This window comes from Bombus terrestris, chromosome 18, assembly GCF_910591885.1.
Source record: "Bombus terrestris chromosome 18, iyBomTerr1.2, whole genome shotgun sequence".
NCBI lineage: Eukaryota > Metazoa > Arthropoda > Insecta > Hymenoptera > Apidae > Bombus > Bombus terrestris.
In genome coordinates, this window is record NC_063286.1 from 5214621 (window position 1) to 5227118 (window position 12498).

Below are 12498 nucleotides of genomic sequence, written 5' to 3' on the forward strand. Positions count from 1 at the left end.
CCACTGTTACAGTTCAAACTAGCAGCAACTACTTCCAGTTGTCAGCAGTATACGTGCCTCCGCGACACAAAATAACAACACAAATGTGGGAAGAATACTTCCAGGACCTAGGGGACAAGTACATCGCAGCGGGAGACTACAACTCAAAGCACACGCTCTGGGGATCAAGAAACATTACACCTCGAGGTAGAACACTGGAAAAATACATTAGAAATAATAACCTCAATATATTATCCACAGGAACACCGACACATTGGCCGACTGACCTGAACAAAAAACCAGATCTTCTGGACTTTGCAGTTACAAGGGGACTAAACACAAATAAACTAAAAATAACACCCAACCTCGAGCTCAGCTCCGATCATACACCCATAATAATTGAATACAGAAACAAACCAATTCACTATAGCAAACCAGAAACACTATGCAATAAAACCACCAATTGGCAAATTTTCAAAGAAATAATAGAAAGCAAAATAAACTGCAACATCCCGTTAAAAACTCCTGAACACATAGAACAGGCAGTAGCAACATTGACAGCAACTATTCAGGAAGCAGCAAGGACAACCACTACTCCCGAACCAACCAGCAGACAAACAATAACAATCCCGCAAGAAATACTCGACAAAATCAAAGAAAAAAGAAAAGCAAAAGCAAAATGGCAAAAATACAGAACCCGAGAAAACAAAAAACACTTAAACAAACTTGCAAAGGAAATAAAAAACAAAATAAAGGAGCACAACGATAACGAATTCTCAAAGTTCATACGGACACTCTCCACACACGAGAACACCAACTATTCACTATGGAAAGCCACGAAAAAAATAAGGAAGCCAATAATACCCGTCCCGGCAATCAGAAAAGCAGATAACACATGGGCAAGAAGCAACGAAGAACAAGCTGAAGAATTCTCCAACCACCTCTACAACACATTCACACCACACATTACCAACAACAGCAACCTCAAAAGTCATACGGAGGAGGATCCACAAACCACTGCTACCACAGCCGACAAGGAATACACCATACCTAAAACATCGGCACAAGAAATTAGAAACATAATTGATAAAACAAAAAACAACAAAGCGCCAGGAATCGACCTAATTAATGGTAAAATCTTAAAAAACCTTCCGCCAAAAGCAATAAGACTAATAACAGTAATATTCAACGCAATTCTAAGAATTCAATACTTCCCCAAACCATGGAAATTAGCACAGATCAAAATGTTACATAAACCAGGCAAAGACCCGCACCAAACTGCATCTTACAGACCAATATCACTGCTCCCAGTATTTTCCAAAATACTGGAAAAGATAATATACGACCGCATAAAACCAATAATAGAGACAAAAAAACTAATACCGGATCACCAATTTGGTTTCAGAAACAAACACTCCACGATAGAGCAAATGCACAGGCTTATAAACGAAATAATAGTAGCACTAGAAAACAAGGAATACTGCACAGCCCTCTTTATAGACATAGAGAAAGCATTCGATAAAATTAACCATGAAAGTCTACTACAAACAATTAGGAAACAATTCCCGGAGCAAATACACCACTTAATAAAATCCTACCTAAGCAGCAGAACCTTCGTAATAAAAATCAAGGACACACATTCTCAAGTTAAAGACATCAAGGCCGGGGTACCACAAGGAAGCGTCCTAGGCCCAATACTATACACATTATACACGGCGAACATACCAACAACTACCAACAGCACAGTATTGACATTCGCGGACGACACAGCTATACTAGTTAGGCATACTAACCCAGAAACGGCAGTCAAAATACTACAAGAACACATCGTAAAAATAGAAAATTGGCTACAAGAAAAACAAATAAAAGCAAACCCCAATAAATGCAACCATATTACATTCACGCTACGGAAAAAGACACCACCAAACATCCTATTGAACGGCACGCATATAACGCAAACAAAGCATGTCAAATACCTAGGACTCCACTTAGATCAAAAACTCACCTGGAAACTACACATCAAATCAATAGTAGAAAAAATACAGAAAACAAGAAGACAAATGCATTGGCTAACAGGCCGAAAATCCAAACTAAGCACAGAAAACAAGTTAAAAATATATAAAACGATCATAAAACCAATCTGGACGTACGGAATACCACTATGGGGGACGGCAGCAATGAGCCATATAAACAAAATACAGGTAATACAGGCTAAAATCCTCAGGACAATAGTAAACGGACCTTGGTACGTCAGAAACGAAGATATACGAAGGGACCTGGGAATGCCAACGGTCAAGGAAGAAATCAACAGATACTCCGAGAAATACAAATTAAGAATAGCAACACACATAAACCGGCTAGCCGCGGAAACATACAAAGTCACAAATATGGACAGAAGACTAAAAAGGAAGCACCCAGCAGACCTTATAAAGGACATAACCTAAGAAACACGAGGATGGTACCCCGCTGGGGGTAGCCACCAACATGCTAATTTAACCGTTAAAAAATTCCACCAAATGTCCAAATTGGACAAATTGTGAATTTTAATAAATAAATAAAAAAAAAAAAAGAATATCGTGTAATTAATAATGCAATTGGTAAACGGATGTAATTAGATGATGTTGATCGTTAAGATTTTGTAAGTTTCACTGAATATTTTGCAGGAGAGAGCATGATGATAAGAATCGAGATCTATGTGTAGGTAATGCCATTTGTACTTGCAGTGACATGGAAAAAGGAATAGACAATGCAGGATAATATTTTTTCGTTTGAGGTTTCATTTTCCAAGATGATTGGGTTTGAACTTTATATTTTATGTAAAGTATAACAATTTTGTCCGACTAATTAATTTTTCTTTTTTATTTACATAATATTAAAAATGATTATCTCTTTTTCCAGTGGGTTAAGTTTAGGTCGGACTGTATAAAAATGAGGCTGTCTGCTGCAAAATGAAATGTAATCGTAACATTAATTGTATTAAAGCTTTCTGCGAATATCTCGGAAACTAAAGCCAAGTAGCGATAATATGTATAAAAAAAAGTTGTCCAGAATGATGACCTCGTCACATCTCAAAATCATGAAAATCGGTGAACTGTGTCCTTTTATATGTAATTTCTTAAATAAGTTTTATATTTACATAATGAAAAATAATACGATATATATCTCAATCTTTATTATTTATTTGCTAATAGTATTAACAAGAACACTGTTATTGTTAACAAAACAACAACGTATGATTCGTATTATTCATTTCCATAATGTATTATTCAAGGCTCGAACAATTTCTCTAAATAGTATAACATGAATATATATTAGCAGATGATATAATGTAGCTTTGTAAATTTGGACAGTAATACGACTGAAAATTGAGCTGATGAACCTAAAACTTATGGTTGTTTGAAACTAGCAACGTATCTAGATATGCGTTCAATTGCATGCACTCGACAAATTTCATCGATTAAGTCCGAAACTAAACGTAACATTGGAACTAAAACTTGGAACAATGTTTACAACAACTAAAACAATCTAAAACAACCTTCAAGTGCCCGATTTTCAAGAAAATGGGCCTAGTAAAAAATCACTTTTTTTCGTGATAAATCATTATTTGTTTGGAACAATCTTGGACTAATGTAGAGCAACTTGGAACAACAACAAAAAATCTGCCTCCTCAAAATATCTGATATGTAAAATAATGCGTATAAGTTTTTGTTACTATAATTATAAAATTATATTCTTGATAGCATCGAAGTAGATTTAGTTTAAAGATAGCAATAGTGATCGTTGGATATTTCGTAGGAATAAATAAATATTAGAATTTTATTTAGAAATATAAAATCTTTATATCTACCGTTGTTTGTGAAAACATTCATTAAGGATACGTTCGTTCGCCGATTAACACTAGAACTACCGATAGTTAACACGAAGCTATTTCTGCCAAAACCAGGAAAAATGACTGATCTTTAAAAGATACGCAATAATAGAATATTTTCATATTTCTTGATTTATTACTTTCTTACAGAAGCAATTACATGTTATGTAATACATTTTTGGTATATTGATCCATCTGGAACCATAATTCCTAAACGGGGGTTGACACATTTATAAAATTTTAGAACCAGTCATTTTCACTGGTATTTGTATATATAGCCTTCATACAAAATTATTTTCAGTTTGAATACATAGAAAACGAAATAAAATTAATTATATTATTCTTTTAGTAATCGTTGCGGGAGTCATTACATCATTGCAGAAAGAAAGATATAACATGAATAGGGAATTTTAAAATAAAATTGTAAAACCAGTCAATTTCACTGGTGTGATAGTTCTAGCGTTAAATATAATCATTCATTGCCCGATAATTAAAAGTATACAACAAAAATCCTTTTAGCTAACTTATTTAATTAGATTAGAAATTCCTTAAATTAAGGACATTTCTCTTCATTTTGGCAATGATACCGTATAATAAAAGAATCGTCTTTTCTTACACTTCTTTACTTACAACACTAGAACAACCCAGAGCAAAAATATGATAACTGGACACATATGTAAAGCTGCTTTTGCTCTTGCGTCGATGTCGCTTGTCTGGCCGTGTTCCAGTCTTCAAATTTTTGTTCTGGGTTGTTCTAGTGATGTAAGTATGTGTTGCAAAGAAGAACTTTTTACTGTATTTGTTTGGAACAATGTAGAATAAACGTAGAATAATTTGGAACAACTTTAAAAAATATGACATTTAAAAAACTAGATGCTAACTTCATACAGGCGGAAAACTTGCAGTTTATTTTTACGATCATTTTTATGTAAACTTAAAAGTTTAGGACATTATATATTATATCACGTGTTTATTCTTCGCCCCATTAGATCTTTAGGAAGCTGAACGAATAGTTTCCGTGAAACGGTCTCATATCAACGAGATAGTTACGAGTAAAGACTGTAAACAAATACGTTTCGTCGACAGATTGAACATTTAAACAAATTTCTTGTTGCTTCGAATGTACTAATTTTATAAGTAAATTTAATTAATTTAATAAATATAGGTAAATTTTACTTTATGTATAAAAGGCAAGCCATTTTCAATCTAAATAGATAATAATTTAATTATTACTATAGAAATCAGAATTATAGTGATCTTTGTTTGTTACATAGATTTATTTATTGCGATTAAAATAGAGAATTATAACTATTTAATTAGAATTTAATGTAGTAACGTGATACTAAATTGATAGTTCACAGCTCAATTTACAACTTACAACAGCCCACAACTTCTGAGCGACTACTCGCAACTGCCACTAGTCACAGCTGAGTTATAACCCTAACTACGACTATTGACTACTGATCATTGACACTTCTCTCCATCAACACTTACGTTTTATACCAGAGTTTTTGGTATTACTACAACGTACACGTGTTTTACAACTGTTGACTCAAGACGGTCACGTACACTTTCTTAACACGTCGAATACAACGCTAGATTTACAAGCTTTGGCCGTGGCGCCACGATGAAGTTTTTATTGAAATGTAACCTACAAGAGATATGTTACGATGGATAATTATCAATGTCACTCGATTCACTTATTTTTACGATTATCAATTATCTCATATTGTTCGTTCGCCTTGTTAAATAATTGTTCTATGTTATAACGTCTGGAGTCCTGCCATAAACCATGATTCATCCCTTGATCATACTTATTCGGACCGGTAACAGTCCTAAAGAACAGTCACAATATTTAGCATTTTTTACTTTGCTGTCAAGGCCCTTAAATGCTATCAAACATCTTTCAAGACGAAACGTTCCTTAGGATCATTGATCATTAAAGTAAAACACGGAAAAAGCGGGTTTTCCCACGTTCAACAGCCACTGCGGCGGAGGGGTGCATATAATATATGTATATTTCATGTATAAATAAAACTATTTGTAAATGTTGTATACTGCATTAATTTCATCACATTATTGTAATAACGATAGTAATAATAAAAAATTGATAACTATTTACATTTGTTCAAATTATGTGTTTCTACTAATCTTGATGCGCCGGTCACCGGTGACCCTCGTGGCATTCAACGTGTTAATAGCTCAATGACCTAAAGGGTCAAGAGCATATGGCTCATTAGAATTTCCTCGAGAGTTTTCCACGATAATTACATTACTTTAATAATTAGTTTGGATCATTTATCAATTTTGTCTTATTCATATCTTACATAATGTTTTTAAAGTAGCAATGTTGAAAGAAACTACAGCCGAAGTTTTCGAGAAGCTTTCTAGGGATAGAGCAGAACATCAAGTCGATGAACGTAAAAATGAGAGAAATTAAAAAATGCTTTGCTCAATTGATAAAATGCGAAATTTAAATAATAAAATAAATGATTAGTATAATATGAAGTTGCAAATATCGATCAGCTTTTCATTTCCTATTTAATTAAAAATTTAATTAAAGATCATCTTCATTAAAATGTTTTCTAGAAGCAAAAGATTTAGCTATAAATAATATCTTTTTTCTTTCAATGTAGACAAATTTATTATAAAAAGAAGAAAGTAGAAAATGTATAAGTCCCCTTACTACTGTGATTAAGAGAATGTTCACAAGAAACCAAGAAACGATTTGAAAAGAAAAGATATAGGAAATTTTTTAAAGACTATATCTAATTTTTTTCCAAGCATAAGGGAAAAATCAATAAAGATAAACATAATAATTTCTACTATAAAAACAGTGCACACATATACAGTAAATAGAATACAATAAAACTTCAAATAAATAAATAGAATTAACAAATTTTCTATTCTGTTTATCGCATTTTGTATATTAGCGATTAATTATATATAGTTAATTATAATGATAACATATAATGCATAATAATGTATAATACATCAAGAGGCTAATTAGAATACTTCCTATGATATACATTGCCACATTAAGCATCAAATATTTTCCAATCAGCTAGAACTTTGGCGGTGTAGCCAACTACGCGCGTTAAAGCCCAGAACACAGTTGACCGTAATCCTCCGAGCAGGCCGGACCTCTCGGCCCTAAGGGACTACCAGGCGTAGGCCCTAACAGTGAGCGCAGCAAGCTATTCAGTGTACAGTATACAGTGAGAGAGCGGAGAAAAAAAAAACAAAAAGAGTGCTAAGCAGTGAAAAAATAGTGATAACATCACCCACACTACAAACAATATAAAAATAGAAGAGGAAAGGAATGAAATTGAAACCAAGGAGGCGGAATCCGCCATAAGTCCGACAAAAAAAGGGGTCAAAAGGAAGATAGAAAAGCAACAGATAATTAAAGATAGCAGCATAAGACCTGCTGCACAAAAGACGCGGAAACTCAATCCGCCTCCAAACCTGATAAGCAGGAACAAAAAAGAAATCATACAAGAAAATTTAAAAGAAAAAGAAAGCGATTCTCAAGAAGAGTGTCATGAAAAAAACGAAAACATGAAGCAAAAAAGAAGCCCCCAACCAATGGCAATCCCAATAAAAAACAGATTTGAAGCCCTCCAAGCTCAAGACCCCTGCGCATCGCAATCGCAGGAAACTATCATCGAAACATTAAAAAAAAAAAACGACTTACTAAGGAAAAAAGCAACCAGACAGCCCACACCCCTGGTCACATCACCGATAACCACGAACAAAAACAATGCCGCCCGGACAAGTACCTCCCCGCCGCTCCGCCAAAAAAAAAACAACACCACATCTTTCAACATTACTGAAAAACCAAAATTATAAAGGCCTGCCACCCAGCCACCCCGCTGAAGAACAGGCAGACCCCCCCACATCGGCAAAGGGGCCAGGCCACCCCCCATCAACATAACATTACAAGACCCAAAAGATACAATAGCACTCATGGAAACTTCTCTCAAAATCAAGAATTTCCATATCAAAAGAATCCACTCAGGTAAGCACGTGCTTTATCTTCAAAACATAAATGACTACACGAATGCAAAAAAAATACTGACCGCAGCCAACACGGCCTACTTCACATATAACAACAAAATCTCAAAAACCCCATACGTACCTACTAAAAGGACTAGGAAACAGCTACACAGAAGCGGAAATACTAGAAGATCTAAAAGCCCTGAATATAGAAGAAGTTAACTTCACCAAAGTGACTCGATTCACAACAAGAAAATCAAGGGAGAACAACACATTGCTCCCAATCTATATAATTCAAGTCTCCCCCGATAGCAACATTGGGAACCTAATAAAAATAAACAGACTCAACTATCTAAAAATAGCATGGGAAAAAATAAAAAAAAAACGATATCACGCAGTGCTACAAATGCCAGCGAATAGGCCACACAGCACAAAACTGTAACCTAAACTATCGCTGTGTAAAATGCACTGAACCGCACGGGCCAGGTGAGTGCAAAATAAAAAAAGAAGCAGCAGTAAGCAAAGAAAAAATCTACTGCGTAAACTGCAAAAACTACGGACATCCTGCATCTTACAAAGGATGTCCAAAACTCGTCGAACTACGGAAAAAGATTAATGAAAAAATCACCAAAGCAAAAACAACAGAAATCGAAAGAATCGCCAAAATAAGCCGTAAGTACGTCCCCGAGCTAAAGTTCGCGGATATAGTAAAACAAAAAACAAGTATAAACGAGACAAGCCCGCAAGTAACAAACTTAGCGGCACAAGTCAAACAAAACCCTAACCCAACAATAGACGCACCCCAAATAAGCATAATAAATGTCATTGAAGACTTCAAAAAAAGCATCCTAAAAGCACTAAGCGACCAACAAACACAATTAAACGAAATCAAAAAAGCACTAAATACGCATGAAGAAAGAATCGATTCCATCTTCAACATCATCGAAAATATAGACGAAGATTAGCCAAAACACACCCGCCCACCAATCACAGCAGAAAATAAACCAGATAAAAGTTAAACATCTGAAAATCATATCAATAAACGCCAACTCTCTAATCTCAAACCAAAAAAGATACAGCTTGCTAACTCTAATTAAGAAAGAAACCCCCGACATAGTACTTATCTCAGAAACCAAACTGAACTATAGACATAAGGTGCAATACAAAAACTACTCTATAATAGGACACGACAGACCAAACGCCACCCAAGGAGGAGGAACGGCAATCCTCATAAAAAAACCCCTTAAGTTCAAAACAATACAAAACGACAAAATAACAAACTTCAAAATCCTAGAGACGACGATCATAAAAATAAAAATAAACAATAAGGAAAACTTATTTATCTCCGCAGCCTACGCAGCCTACGGAAACCAGAAACAATTTAACGACGAATTCGACAATCTCTTCCAACTTTTACAGCTCGACAAACAGGAAAAATACTACATAATAGCCGGTGACCTTAACGCCAAACATACCAGCTGGAAAAACGAAATAAACAATACGAGAGGAAACTCCGTCAGAACCTGGCTAGACAATAAAAGCATCTTCTACAAAACAAACCTCTATGGCTCCGAGCTACCCTCTTACCCAAAAGGACGCTCCTACCTAGACATATGCCTAGCAGACGCCCGAATAAAATTCCAAAACTTACGACCAAATAGCACTCTCAAAACCATAGACTACGACAGCGACCATAACGCCATAGTATTTCAGATAAGCAAAAACACATCCGACTACCTAACACTCGAAACGCAGACCGAAACACCCAGGTACAACTACAAAAAGACAGACTGGAAAAAGTTCCAAAACCTGCTCGAACAGAACTGCGACCTAAAAATCTACAACAATGTCAACCTAACAGACAGACAAATCGACTCGTTCATAGACGAAATAGAAAAACATATACAAATCGCCCTACAAGAATCCGTACCGACATTTAAAAAAAAAGACTCCTGCGAGCCATATATAAAGTATAAAATAAAAAAACTACAACGAGATAAAAGCTACATACTATCGAAATTAAACTACCTAAGACACACAACTACTCTTACGACAAAAGAGAAGACATAGAATTCCTAAAGTACCTGCTACACGAAATAAAATCACAACTAAAACAAGAATTCGCAAACTCTATAAATCAATACTGGACAAATAAAATAAAAAATATCTCCAAAAAAGACCCTGCTAGTATGTTCCCGCAGATAAATCAAATTTTCAGACCAAAGGAACAAAACTCCATCCCGCCCCTCAAGCTGCCTCCAGAAGAAGCCTCCCTCATCCAAGAAGCAGGCATCGAGATACACAACACCAACAAAGACACAGAGGGCAACTTCATAATATCAAAAACAACGGAAAAACTAGACATTATCGGCACCCACTTCGCCAAAACTCACACACAAAACGAACACATGGGTCGAGAACAATTAAACAGAATTATTATCGCCGAAACAAACATACTAAAAAATAAAATAAAACAAGACATAGCGCTAAACAAAACAGTCTGCACATTCTCAAACGAAAACACATCGGACGAACCCAAACAGCCCGACCCAGAAATAAACTACTTTACAAACTTCAATCAACTAAGTACAATCTTCTCCACGCTAAACAACAAAAAATCCGCCGGCTTCGATGGCATCCCAAACATCTCGTTCAAACGCCTACCAAACAAAATAAAATGGTACTACACAGTACTGTTTAATAATGCACTAAACAATACGTACTTCCCCCAAAAATGGAAAAAAGCCAAACTTATAGCCATTACAAAAAAAAATAAAGACGGCTCATCACCTGCAAACCTACGACCCATAAGCCTCCTCCCCAACATAAGCAAAGTATACGAAATGATCATAAACAACCCCCTAGCAGCCTTCTGCTCAAAAAATAAGATAATCCCGGAAAACCAATTCGGCTTCCGCCACAAACACTCCACAATCCACGCAATAAACAAACTTACGTCTGATATCTGCTGGGCACTTAACGCAAACCAGCGAGTAGCCGCCTGCCTAATAGACATCGAAAAAGCCTCCGACACCGTCTGGATCCCAGGGCTCATTTATAAAATGATCAAAAAGAATTTCCCCGAATACCTAATCAAAATAGTATGGGACATGGTAACAAACAAAACTTTCATAATGACCGACGGCTCGCACACTTCAAGCAAAGAATTCTCCATAGAGAACGGCCTGCAACAAGGAACAGTAAATTCCCCGCTACTCTTCAGCATCTACAATAACGACTTACTAAACCTCTTTAACCTCAACACATCCACACACAAACGCTCCATAGCCTTCGCGGATGACCTAATCATCTACGTAACAGGCCGCAAAACCAAAACGATAAGAACGGAATTGCAAGAACTCTTCAACAAAATCAGCGATTACTATCATACATGGAAACTAAAAATTAACGCAAGCAAATGCGAAACCATACTATTCAGACCCAGAACAAGCAAAATCGGCCCAGCAGAAAGGGAACAAGTCAGGAAATTCCGCCTAAAAGAAAAAGCAAACGAAGAGAACCTCATACCACACAAAAACTGCGTAAAATACCTAGGAATAAACATAGATGAAAAACTAAATTATAAGCAACACATCGAAATCCAACTCTCCAAAGCCAGCAAAGCCTTTTGGAATACAAAAAGGCTGTTTTACTCCAGACTTCTCGATAGCAAAGTAAAAATCATGTGCTACCAATCGCTAATAAGACCCATTATAACCTACGGCTGCCCAGTATGGTACAACATACCTGCGTCAATAATGGAAAAAATTCGCATATTTGAAAGAAAATGCATCAGAGCTTGCCTGAGCATTTACAGATCAGAACACAGCGGATACAGAAAATACGTAAAAAATAAAAAAATATACGACTTAGCCAACATCCACCGCATCGACTGTCACATCCTAAAACTAACGAGAAATCACTTCTCGCAAGCCGCGAAGATCAAAGAAAACAGCCTAATCTTCGGCTGCTTATACCCAAACGACGCATACTTCAAAAACACTCTGTTAACAGGCTACATCCCCCCCGAAGCCTTTCTATACCTAGACGAAAAAAACTATCTCCAAGACCAAAACAACATACCCATAATTTATCATATGCAAAGGAAAATAGGAATGAAATCTATTCAATACGAGGAAAACCTAGATGGCCGCACGGCAGACACTAGGTGGAGATACAACATGGCCCTCCCCCAAAAGGATACAGAAGACAAACACAGAAAAAACACAAAAAAATACTGGTGGATACGGAATCCTCAACAAAAACAACAAGATAAAGAGCCACAGAACGGCAACGCTCACCGAATCAAAGTGTAAATATGTAAATATGTAAATAGATAAACAAATATTATACTAATCCCACAGAACACCCCTCCCCGCTCCTCCCAGTCCATCCCCTCCCAACCCCTCCCTAATAGGCTAGCGAACTGTCCTGTTTTTGCGTCCAGGCTTTCAGGACATAAATTAAAATATCGTACATAGGCACAGCGCAACAGCGGCTTAATTTTATTTTATTTAGCAATAATAATCTTAAAAAAAAAAAAAAGAGAAAAGAATGTAATAATGCATGGCTACGTCGTACCGCCGCGTATCGGTACTCTTGCCTGTACCACCCTACAATTAGAATTCAGCGTTTATTCTGGAAAAAAATGA

At 36.0% G+C, this 12498-nt stretch overlaps 1 long non-coding RNA gene across 2 annotated transcripts; it reads left to right on the forward strand.

The window, feature by feature from the left end:
• The first annotated feature begins 2532 nt into the window (after positions 1 to 2532).
• LOC125386880 lies at positions 2533 to 4700 on the forward strand. 2 transcript variants are annotated; one of them, XR_007227415.1, is made up of 3 exons: positions 2568 to 2617; positions 2703 to 2795; positions 2878 to 4700. It is a non-coding gene; the product is annotated as an uncharacterized LOC125386880 (long non-coding RNA). The 2 variants fall into 2 exon arrangements; XR_007227414.1 differs by having other exon boundaries at positions 2533 to 2795.
• The last annotated feature ends 7798 nt before the right edge of the window (positions 4701 to 12498 follow it).